The sequence below is a fragment of the Rhipicephalus sanguineus genome, chromosome 7 (assembly GCF_013339695.2).
Source record: "Rhipicephalus sanguineus isolate Rsan-2018 chromosome 7, BIME_Rsan_1.4, whole genome shotgun sequence".
In the NCBI taxonomy this organism is placed as follows: domain Eukaryota; kingdom Metazoa; phylum Arthropoda; class Arachnida; order Ixodida; family Ixodidae; genus Rhipicephalus; species Rhipicephalus sanguineus.
The window spans coordinates 13,572,266-13,580,747 of NC_051182.1; positions in this window are offsets into that span (position 1 = coordinate 13,572,266).

Sequence of the window (8,482 nt, forward strand, 5' to 3'; positions counted from 1 at the left end):
TGAGATTCCGGTTTTCCCGGTCGGTAGACACCCTGTAGGGTGTCTACCGAGTTGAGTTTTCTAAATTCTCTGAGTTTTCCAAGTTTTCCCTGAGTGTTTTTGCTAAAATTCCCTGAGTGAAGCAGAACTTTGCTTTATGTCAAGATGGGTAGAGACCATATCACTCGGTGATGTCACTCTCTAATACGCACGTTAGAAAATAAAAACGACTTAAAGGAGTCCTGACACAAAAATTTTCGCACCGCATTTTTTTGCTGCAATGTGTTGCTGGGGGCCTGTTAGTCATAACACGGCACATCGTTTGCTGCAGGGCGCGACAGATAATTAATTACAAGCTCCTCATTACCGACACAGCCTCAGTTTCGGTTTGATAGAACTCCAAAAACGACAAGCCGCCGGGTGCAACTATCACCACCTAGCGAGTGAAACGCTCTGTCACGTGAGCACACGGAACAGTGACGCATTTCCGCGTGGTCTGTCGTCGTCGGGCTCATCGTCGTCTGATGGCGACGATTTTCTTGCGGCGGGGATGGAAGAAATTTTCGACGTGGCGAATCACTGCAGGTTTGACCCGCTGGCGAGGAGCGATTCGTCGGGAAGCGCGTCAAAACAGAAATGGCGGCTACGACGTCATCATAACTCGTACCGTCTGCAACGGTTACGTAGGGGAAGTAGGGGGGTCACCTCGCGTCACCTCCGAGGGTGTCAATGCACTAGGTGCGGCCTATAATGCTGGATCGCGCTCGCGAACTTCAAAATTCATATAAAATACCTTCCAAGCTTTATTCGCTGAAGATATTTTGCAGATGGTACACTCACGTACATGGGAATCGATCCAGCAGGCTATATCGGCCGCGAAATTTTGTGTCAGTACCCCTTTAATCCCATTTGAATAGTATACATAGAACAGTTAAACCTCAATACAGCGAAGTTGGTAAAAGCGGCAACTCATTTCGTTATATCGAAACTTCGTTAAACTGAAATTCGATCTTTAATGCAAGGCATAGTTACTGAAGGATTAATCTTAAACTGAAAATGCCACAAGAATGCTCGACTAATATGGCAACATAAAAAATCTATTTTGTTGAGCCTGAGGTGCAGCAATCACAGTTAGATGCCTTGCCAGAGTGTCACATGTAAATACGAAACAAATGCGGGTTTAATGCACTGTGGAATTGCGCTTGTTCTGCTGCGGTGGGTTGTAGCCAAATCCTCGCGCGTTGCCCAGAGCAATGCAACGCCTTTGCTACCATGTTGCCCAGCTGAACCATTTGCTCTCCACGAACGCAAAACATCGAAAACCATCCCACGTTAGAAAAAAAGAGTCACAGTTTCACCGCGAGAGCAAAATAGTAAATCCGATAGCAACAAAAAGGAATTTAATATGAATATAGGCTAGCAGCTCACTCCTTCAGGAGACGCAGCCGCTGCACTAAGAGAAGTGCCCTATAGAAGAACTGATAGCTGGGCCAGTTGGTGGTAATACTTGAGCATGATTAACTTAGCGCAACAACGACGAGGACACAAGAGAAGAGGAGACAAACCAAGCGCTGACTCGCAACTGAATATTTTATTAGAAGACAAGAACGAAAAAAGGGGGCACTTCAACCCTCACACCCATGTGACACACAAAACCAATGAAACGGCAGGTCAGCTGACATCCTGAAGAATAAAGAGCCTCATGCCGACCACGTGTACTCTCCAGCACCAGAGAAGTTAAGATATCATGCTATCTAGAAACCTAACCTCGCTATCATGTAGGGCAATAGAAGGCACACTAATGCACTGTTCTCCCCTTTTTCTGATATTATAGGCTTCAATAATTTCTCGTGTAGTTTGATCTCGGTGTGTCGATAGCACTTCAGCTTCATGAAAGATGGGTGCTCAATGGCACTGCGCAACATGCTGGGACACATGCGAGTGTACATTTCCTTGCAACGAACACCTGTGTTCCATCAACCTAACGTTAATGCATCTACTTGTTTGGCCTATGTATACATGACCACATGAAAACGGCAAAAGATACACGATACCCTTCCTACACTGTACAAAAGGAGTCACGTGTTTGACCCCGCAGCCATCTTTAACGACTCCTGACACGCGGTTCTTAAGGTTTCGTTCCACAATCCCACAAACCTTATTCAACTTATTAGGCGACGAAAAAACTACACTTACTCCAAAACGGCTGGCCACATTCTTCAGGTTGTGAGATAGTTTGTGTATGTACGGAAGTACTGCTGAAGATTTCCTTTGCTCTGGACCTAGATTAGCTGGGATATTGTCTGCGTTTATCTTAACTCGCTTTGTCAATTTTTGAACAGTTTGCCGAATGATAGTGTCCGGAAAACCGGCGTGTGTTAGCCTCGTCACCTGTTCCGAGAAGCTGGCGCCCATCTGGTGAAAACAAGACCTAAACAGTGCAGAGCGCAAACATGAAAAAGCAATACCATTCCAGCATGTTGCAATACCAATACCAGCATGTTGCGCAGTGCCACTGCGCACCCATCTTTCATGAAGCTGAAGTGCTATCGACACACCGAGATCAAACTACACGAGAAATTATTGAAGCCTATAATATCAGAAAAAGGGGAGAACAGTGCATTAGTGTGCCTTCTATTGCCCTACATGATAGCGAGGTTAGGTTTCTAGATAGCACGATATCTTAACTTCTCTGGTGCTGGAGAGTACACGTGGTCGGCATGAGGCTCTTTATTCTTGAGGATGTCAGCTGACCTGCCGTTTCATTGGTTTTGTGTGTCACATGGGTGTGAGGGTTGAAGTGCCCCCTTTTTTCGTTCTTGTCTTCTAATAAAATATTCAGTTGCGAGTCAGCGCTGTGGTTTGTCTCCTCTTCTCTTGTGTCCTCATCGTCGTTGTGCTAAGTTAATCATGTTCAAGTGCCCTATCTATGGCTCAGGGGCGGATTCAGGTACCTAATGGGGGGGGGCAGGGGCGTAGCCGAGGGGGGGTTTGGGGGGTTCAAACCCCCCGAAATTTTTCAGCTTTGCTTGCGCACGGCCGGTCTGGAGGCGCGCGCTCGCTCCTTCCTTTACGGCCTGCGCACGGGGGGCTGTTGCTACCTATGGCCGCAATTTCGTGGGGGCGCTCCGAGCCAACTGCTCCCCGGCCGTTGCGGAGGCTAGTGCGCGCAGGGAGTGCTCGGCTTCCGACTTACCGTGGCGCTTTCTGAAGTTACTCTATAAGGTATTCATGGTACCAATGCGATAGAAACATGGTAGTAAGTATGTATGATGACTCTGGTAAATTCCGCTTTACAGAAGTGGTGGCGCAGGCCGCTCATAAGCCCGCTTCTGTTGCTCGGCAAAGCATCGACGCGGTTATAACGCAGCCTTGTTTTTTTTTTTTAGGTTTCTGTAACTTCGAGAATAAGTAAGAGGATGAACATTGCATTTGGTTGAGGAAACGGTTTAATCATGGTTTAGGAAATGTTTATTTCAAATGTATGTGCCGGCCGTCGCTGTACTTGAAAATAACAAAATTGCACATTTTTGTTGGAGGCATCTTAATTCGTGATTTAATATTGAAACAAATACTTCAAAAAAGTGAAAGTCACTGCATAATGGGGACGGCCACGCTGCAGACGAAGAGGAAACATAAAAAACATTCAGAGAATCATTTCAATGGGAAACAGAATGTTTCCTCGGTACTACAACAATATGCGCATGGTGAACCGAAAAAAAATATCACTGCTGGTAATACACTGTAGTGACGATCACAGTTTAAAGGAGTCAAGTCTGTCACAGCCTGATATGCTTCCGCGGGAGCTTGTGAATAAAACCGGAAGGCCTGTCATTCTGATCTGTTAACTTTTTGTGTAGTTAATAAGAAGAATCCGGAGAAACTTCTCAGAAAAAATATGAGCCAGCACTCTCGCGTGACTCTTGTCCACACCTTCCGGACAGTCCAGAAGTGGCGAATCTTCAAGGTATGGCTCAACAGTCAATTGCAGAGTCTCGAGGATTTTCGTTCGAGGAAGATATTTGACTGCTTTCTCGAAGAACGTCACAATTGTGTCCGGCATTGATAGTAACTCCGGCTTTGGGTAGTGTAGATCATAGGCTTCTTGCTGACGGAGAAGATGATACAAGGACTGCTCGTTTTGTTTGTCGTCACTAGCATGGCGCATGTTTCGCAACCGACGTCAGTGATGAGTTTGGCAATGTAACCACCTACATACACCAAGCCTGAATAGGCAACAGAGTTCGGTGGTTTGCGAGGAGGTTCTCGCAGAGCTTCAAGTTCCTCAATAACATCTTCCGAAATAGACATCGCCGCTTCTTCAATGTTTTCGTCGCGAATGCCCATGTATTTTGAAGGTAGCGCCTTTCCCTTGACAATGTGAGTCAAAGCAGCTGTGACGGCTCTTGCGTCTAGCGCGTCATTGCCCCCGCACATTGCCCTCAATTTTCCAAACATTGCCTCTATAGGATCACTGTTAAATTTCTTCGTGAGCACATAGTTTACTCCTTTTCTCAGAAGAAATTGGACTGTCTCCACTGTGGACTTTGTGGTGAAAAGCAGGGCAGTGTACGTCTCGTCTGTAAGGCTTCCTACGCCAGCGGTGACAGAAGAATCCTGGATGCGCTTAATGTAGCCTGAAAATTCATTTTCCAGCCACAGCAATCGGCTGTCGTCCTGCTTTGAGATGGGTAGTTTGCAGTCATTTCTACTGTACGTAGTGTTGTGAATGTCGAACTATCTCTTTATGGCTTTCATGAAGTTGATTGTGGATGCTGCATCCTTGAATAGAATAATAGAGGAGTTGCCCCTCAAGTTTCGCAGATGTTCCAGTGCGCCAATGACTTGGAGCGAGAATACTTGCACTGCACGCATTACATTCATCTCTTCCAGGTTAGATGGGTAATCCCCCCTGTGACGTTGTAAATATGCGTGGCCCACCAAAAATGCACTGCTGTGGCAGCTGGGGTTCTCTAACGTGCACCTAAATATAAGCACACGGGCCTCAGGCATTTTCGCCTCCATAGAATATAAGGTGGTCGGGTCTTAAAATATATTGTTGTTGCTAGTAGCGCTGCGTTCCGTCTTCTATTGCCGAGTGCCGAGAAAGGCAGACTGTCCCCACACGCACCTGTACTTCCTTCACCGCTTGCTACAACCGAAAGAAGTAATTAGCACGAGAAATTGGCCGGGCACAGCTGGTTTACAACACGAAGCGCATGCGGCGAAACGCGCTTTGGGCGGTTGGCTCGCGACGCCCTCACGCGGAGCGCGCCGTCGTGACTGTATAGAAAAAGTTCCATTGTACTCCCGGCGGCTGCTCAGGCCGTAAGGGAAGGAGCGAGCGCGCGCCTCTAGACCGGCCGTGGCTTGCGTATATATACACGCACACATACAAAACCAACGCACGAACATACATAAAGTATGGTTGAACCCCCCCCCCCCCGAAAAAATTTCTGGCTACGCCCCTGGGGGGGGGGGGGGGGGCGGGGGCGGTACAAAGGCTGAAGCCCCCGCTCAGCAGTGCATTTTGGTGGGTCACGCATATTTACAACAGCCCAGAGGGGATTATGGCGGTGCCTAAGAAGCCTTCGTTGTAAATGTGCATAGGGAAGCAGGCAAAGTTAGAGCGATGAGAGAGGTAGAGAGCAGGGACAAGATTCTCTTTACCCCTTTTAGGCAGTGGCAGGCAAAGCAACCTGAAAAAGGGGCAAACTCAACAGGCAGCCTGACAAAGGAGGTGGACGACAGGCACTGAAGGGAGGGGCTGACCTACCGGGGGGGGGGGGGGGGGGGCGATCGCCGCTACGACCCCCCCCCCCCCTTCAAGTAGAAAACAGCGCTACGAGACGGGACAAAGAAAGGGCACAAACACGGCGCTGACTATCAACCAACCAAATGTTTTGGTTTGGTTGATAGTCAGCGCCGTGTTGTGCCCTTTCTTTGTCCCGTCTCGTAGCGCTGTTTTCTACTTGAAGTCATGCACCAACCAGCCCAAATCCGTACCCTACTGCAGTTCATTCCGACCCCCCCCCCCCTTTTGGATCCGCCACTGCTATGGCTTCAACGGACGTTTTGCAATTAGAGCCCAACACCTACAAAGGTATGAGCCGTCTGCCGATCCCCACTAAAGATACCGCGGCGCACGGGACCACGCCCGCTGGTACAAAGTACGCACTTCATGTCGGACTCACGCAGCCCCCGCCCCACCTCCCCAGCCCGCCGGCTCCTATCTCCATGTGCCCATCGCGCGAACGAGACGGTCGGCTCGTTTCATCTCTGCCGTCCGTCGGCAGCGCTCGCGCGCTTTCAGTCGCGCATGGCGCATACGACGCGCGGGGTGATGTAATCGCGATTTGGACTTGATAAGGACGATCATGGCGAAGGCAAAAAATTCGCGTCGGAGTGTCTATATAATTGCTATCGCAAAAAAAAAAGCAATATAGCTGCGGGCTATGATCGCATGAAAGCACGGCAACAGCCTCAATTACGGCACATCTGATTATGGTGGAAACGTTACTGTTTTCCGACATCGCGCGCCGAATCGAGCAAATGGGACCCGTGCTGGTGTCGCGAATTTCGGTCGCCGCTATGCCTTGGCTCTGAAAAGTTTTGTAATTCGGCTTTGTAGCAAACATCCACGTGGTGTGGCTGGTAATTGCGAGCTGCAGCCCCCCAAAATATCAGTCGACTGCCTAAAACTTGTTTCAGCAGTGCCCTCATCGGGAAAAAAAAAGAAAGAAAAAAGCTTTCACTCGCTGTGAATGGGCCCGTTAGTTACGCTAGCTCTCGCCTGGAAATTTATTCTATTCTTCACGGAGTCCTAAATAGCATCTTTGAAGCTCGGGATCAGAGCGAGTGATCTCTCCGACAACAGCCAACAAGCGTCGTCTTTTTTCTCGCCGATCGGGATAGCTTGCCAGATACCAGCCTCGTCGAAGACATCCGCTTCCTGAACGATCGCGATCGCTTGCAAGATAACTCAAGCTCGTTACATCTGCTGCTACCGCTTCTACAACTAATCATGCTTGTTACTTGACACGCGGCGATAGGAAAAACACCATATCAGGCGCTAACGCACAGCACGTGCGAGAAAGAATACAGAACTACACCGCGTAGTCACAGAACACCCTGACAACATTGCGCGATACGATGTGTCGTGGTTTATGGTTCCCGCATGCCACGCATTAGCCGGATTCTCTCCCACTTCACCGCTCCGTAGGCGATGACAGCATCGAGGTGCGCCACTTCCCCGCAGCCGCAGCGGCCGCTTGATTTGAAAAATGCGTTCACAAAATATTGAGCCAGCGTTACCGCGACCAGAGTGTCGGAACGGAACGAAAACCGAAAACGAAAAAACCGATATTTTTTGTCCGGAACGAAAACGTAACCGTAACGTTATTTATTATTTCGTTCCGGAGTGAAACCGAAATTTTTTCAATCGTTTTTCGGTTCACGAGAAAATTTCGCAATCCGGAACAACTGAGCTCATGCAATGTGAGCATATCTCAGGGTATAGTATTAGCGCGTACCTCAGACAGGAAATCCAAAGCAAAGATATGTTGAAATTGTGCGAAAAACGAGAACAGTGGCAACCAGAGATGTTTATATTAACGCAAGTGGACTTTTGCGCGCCTGTCAAGCAGGCCAAAGGGGAGAGCATTGTCGGCGCTGAAGTTTGTTACAGCGAAAGCTGTTATGAGATCACAACAGCCGATTTTGGCTCCATAGTTGTCCGCAGCCGCCGGTGTACGTGACCGCTATCGCGTGGTATAAGAAAAAATTAAGTGATAAACAAATTTCTAGGATCCGCGCCCTCTGCGTGGCAGTCGGGTCTTCCACCACAGTGTCACGCTGGTGCTTATAACTCCATCGCAAAAATACTCTACTCAGGCGTCATGTCGGGCAAGAAATCGCGTTAACATATGTAATATAGCGTGGCCGAAGAGTAAAATAACAACCAGTCATCACGCAATGCCAATAGCACAATGAGTGTGTGGTTTAATGCTCAGGGTTGCCACTGACTTTCGAGTAAATGTCGCCAAACAACGAGCAGAAAGTCGCCAAAAGTCGCCATTTTCTTACGAATTTCGCCAAAAAAGTCGCCATTCTAGATATGTGCGGCATATCCTGGTAATAAGAATTTCCACTGATGTATAGCCCCGTAAAATACAGTGCCATTCAAAGCCCTTAAAGTATATTGACATTTCTCAATACCAGGCGCATCGCCCCTTCACCATGGGAGTGCTTGGTGCACCTGGTTCTCCGACTAGCCGCAAGATGTGCGCGGAGGCGCAAGTATGAAAGGATAAAACGCTCATGATATCCTTCCATCCCTGTCCGCTCGTTTCAAAGGTAAAAGTGTGGTAAACCTTAGGCGAAAGCCGCGAAGACGTTGTTTGTAGACAGCTTTACATCCCCTCATATGAAAAAAACGGATTAACAGGTTTATTGAAAGTAGTAAGACAGAATTCTTACAGGTATCGTTCATTAGTGAGGCTTA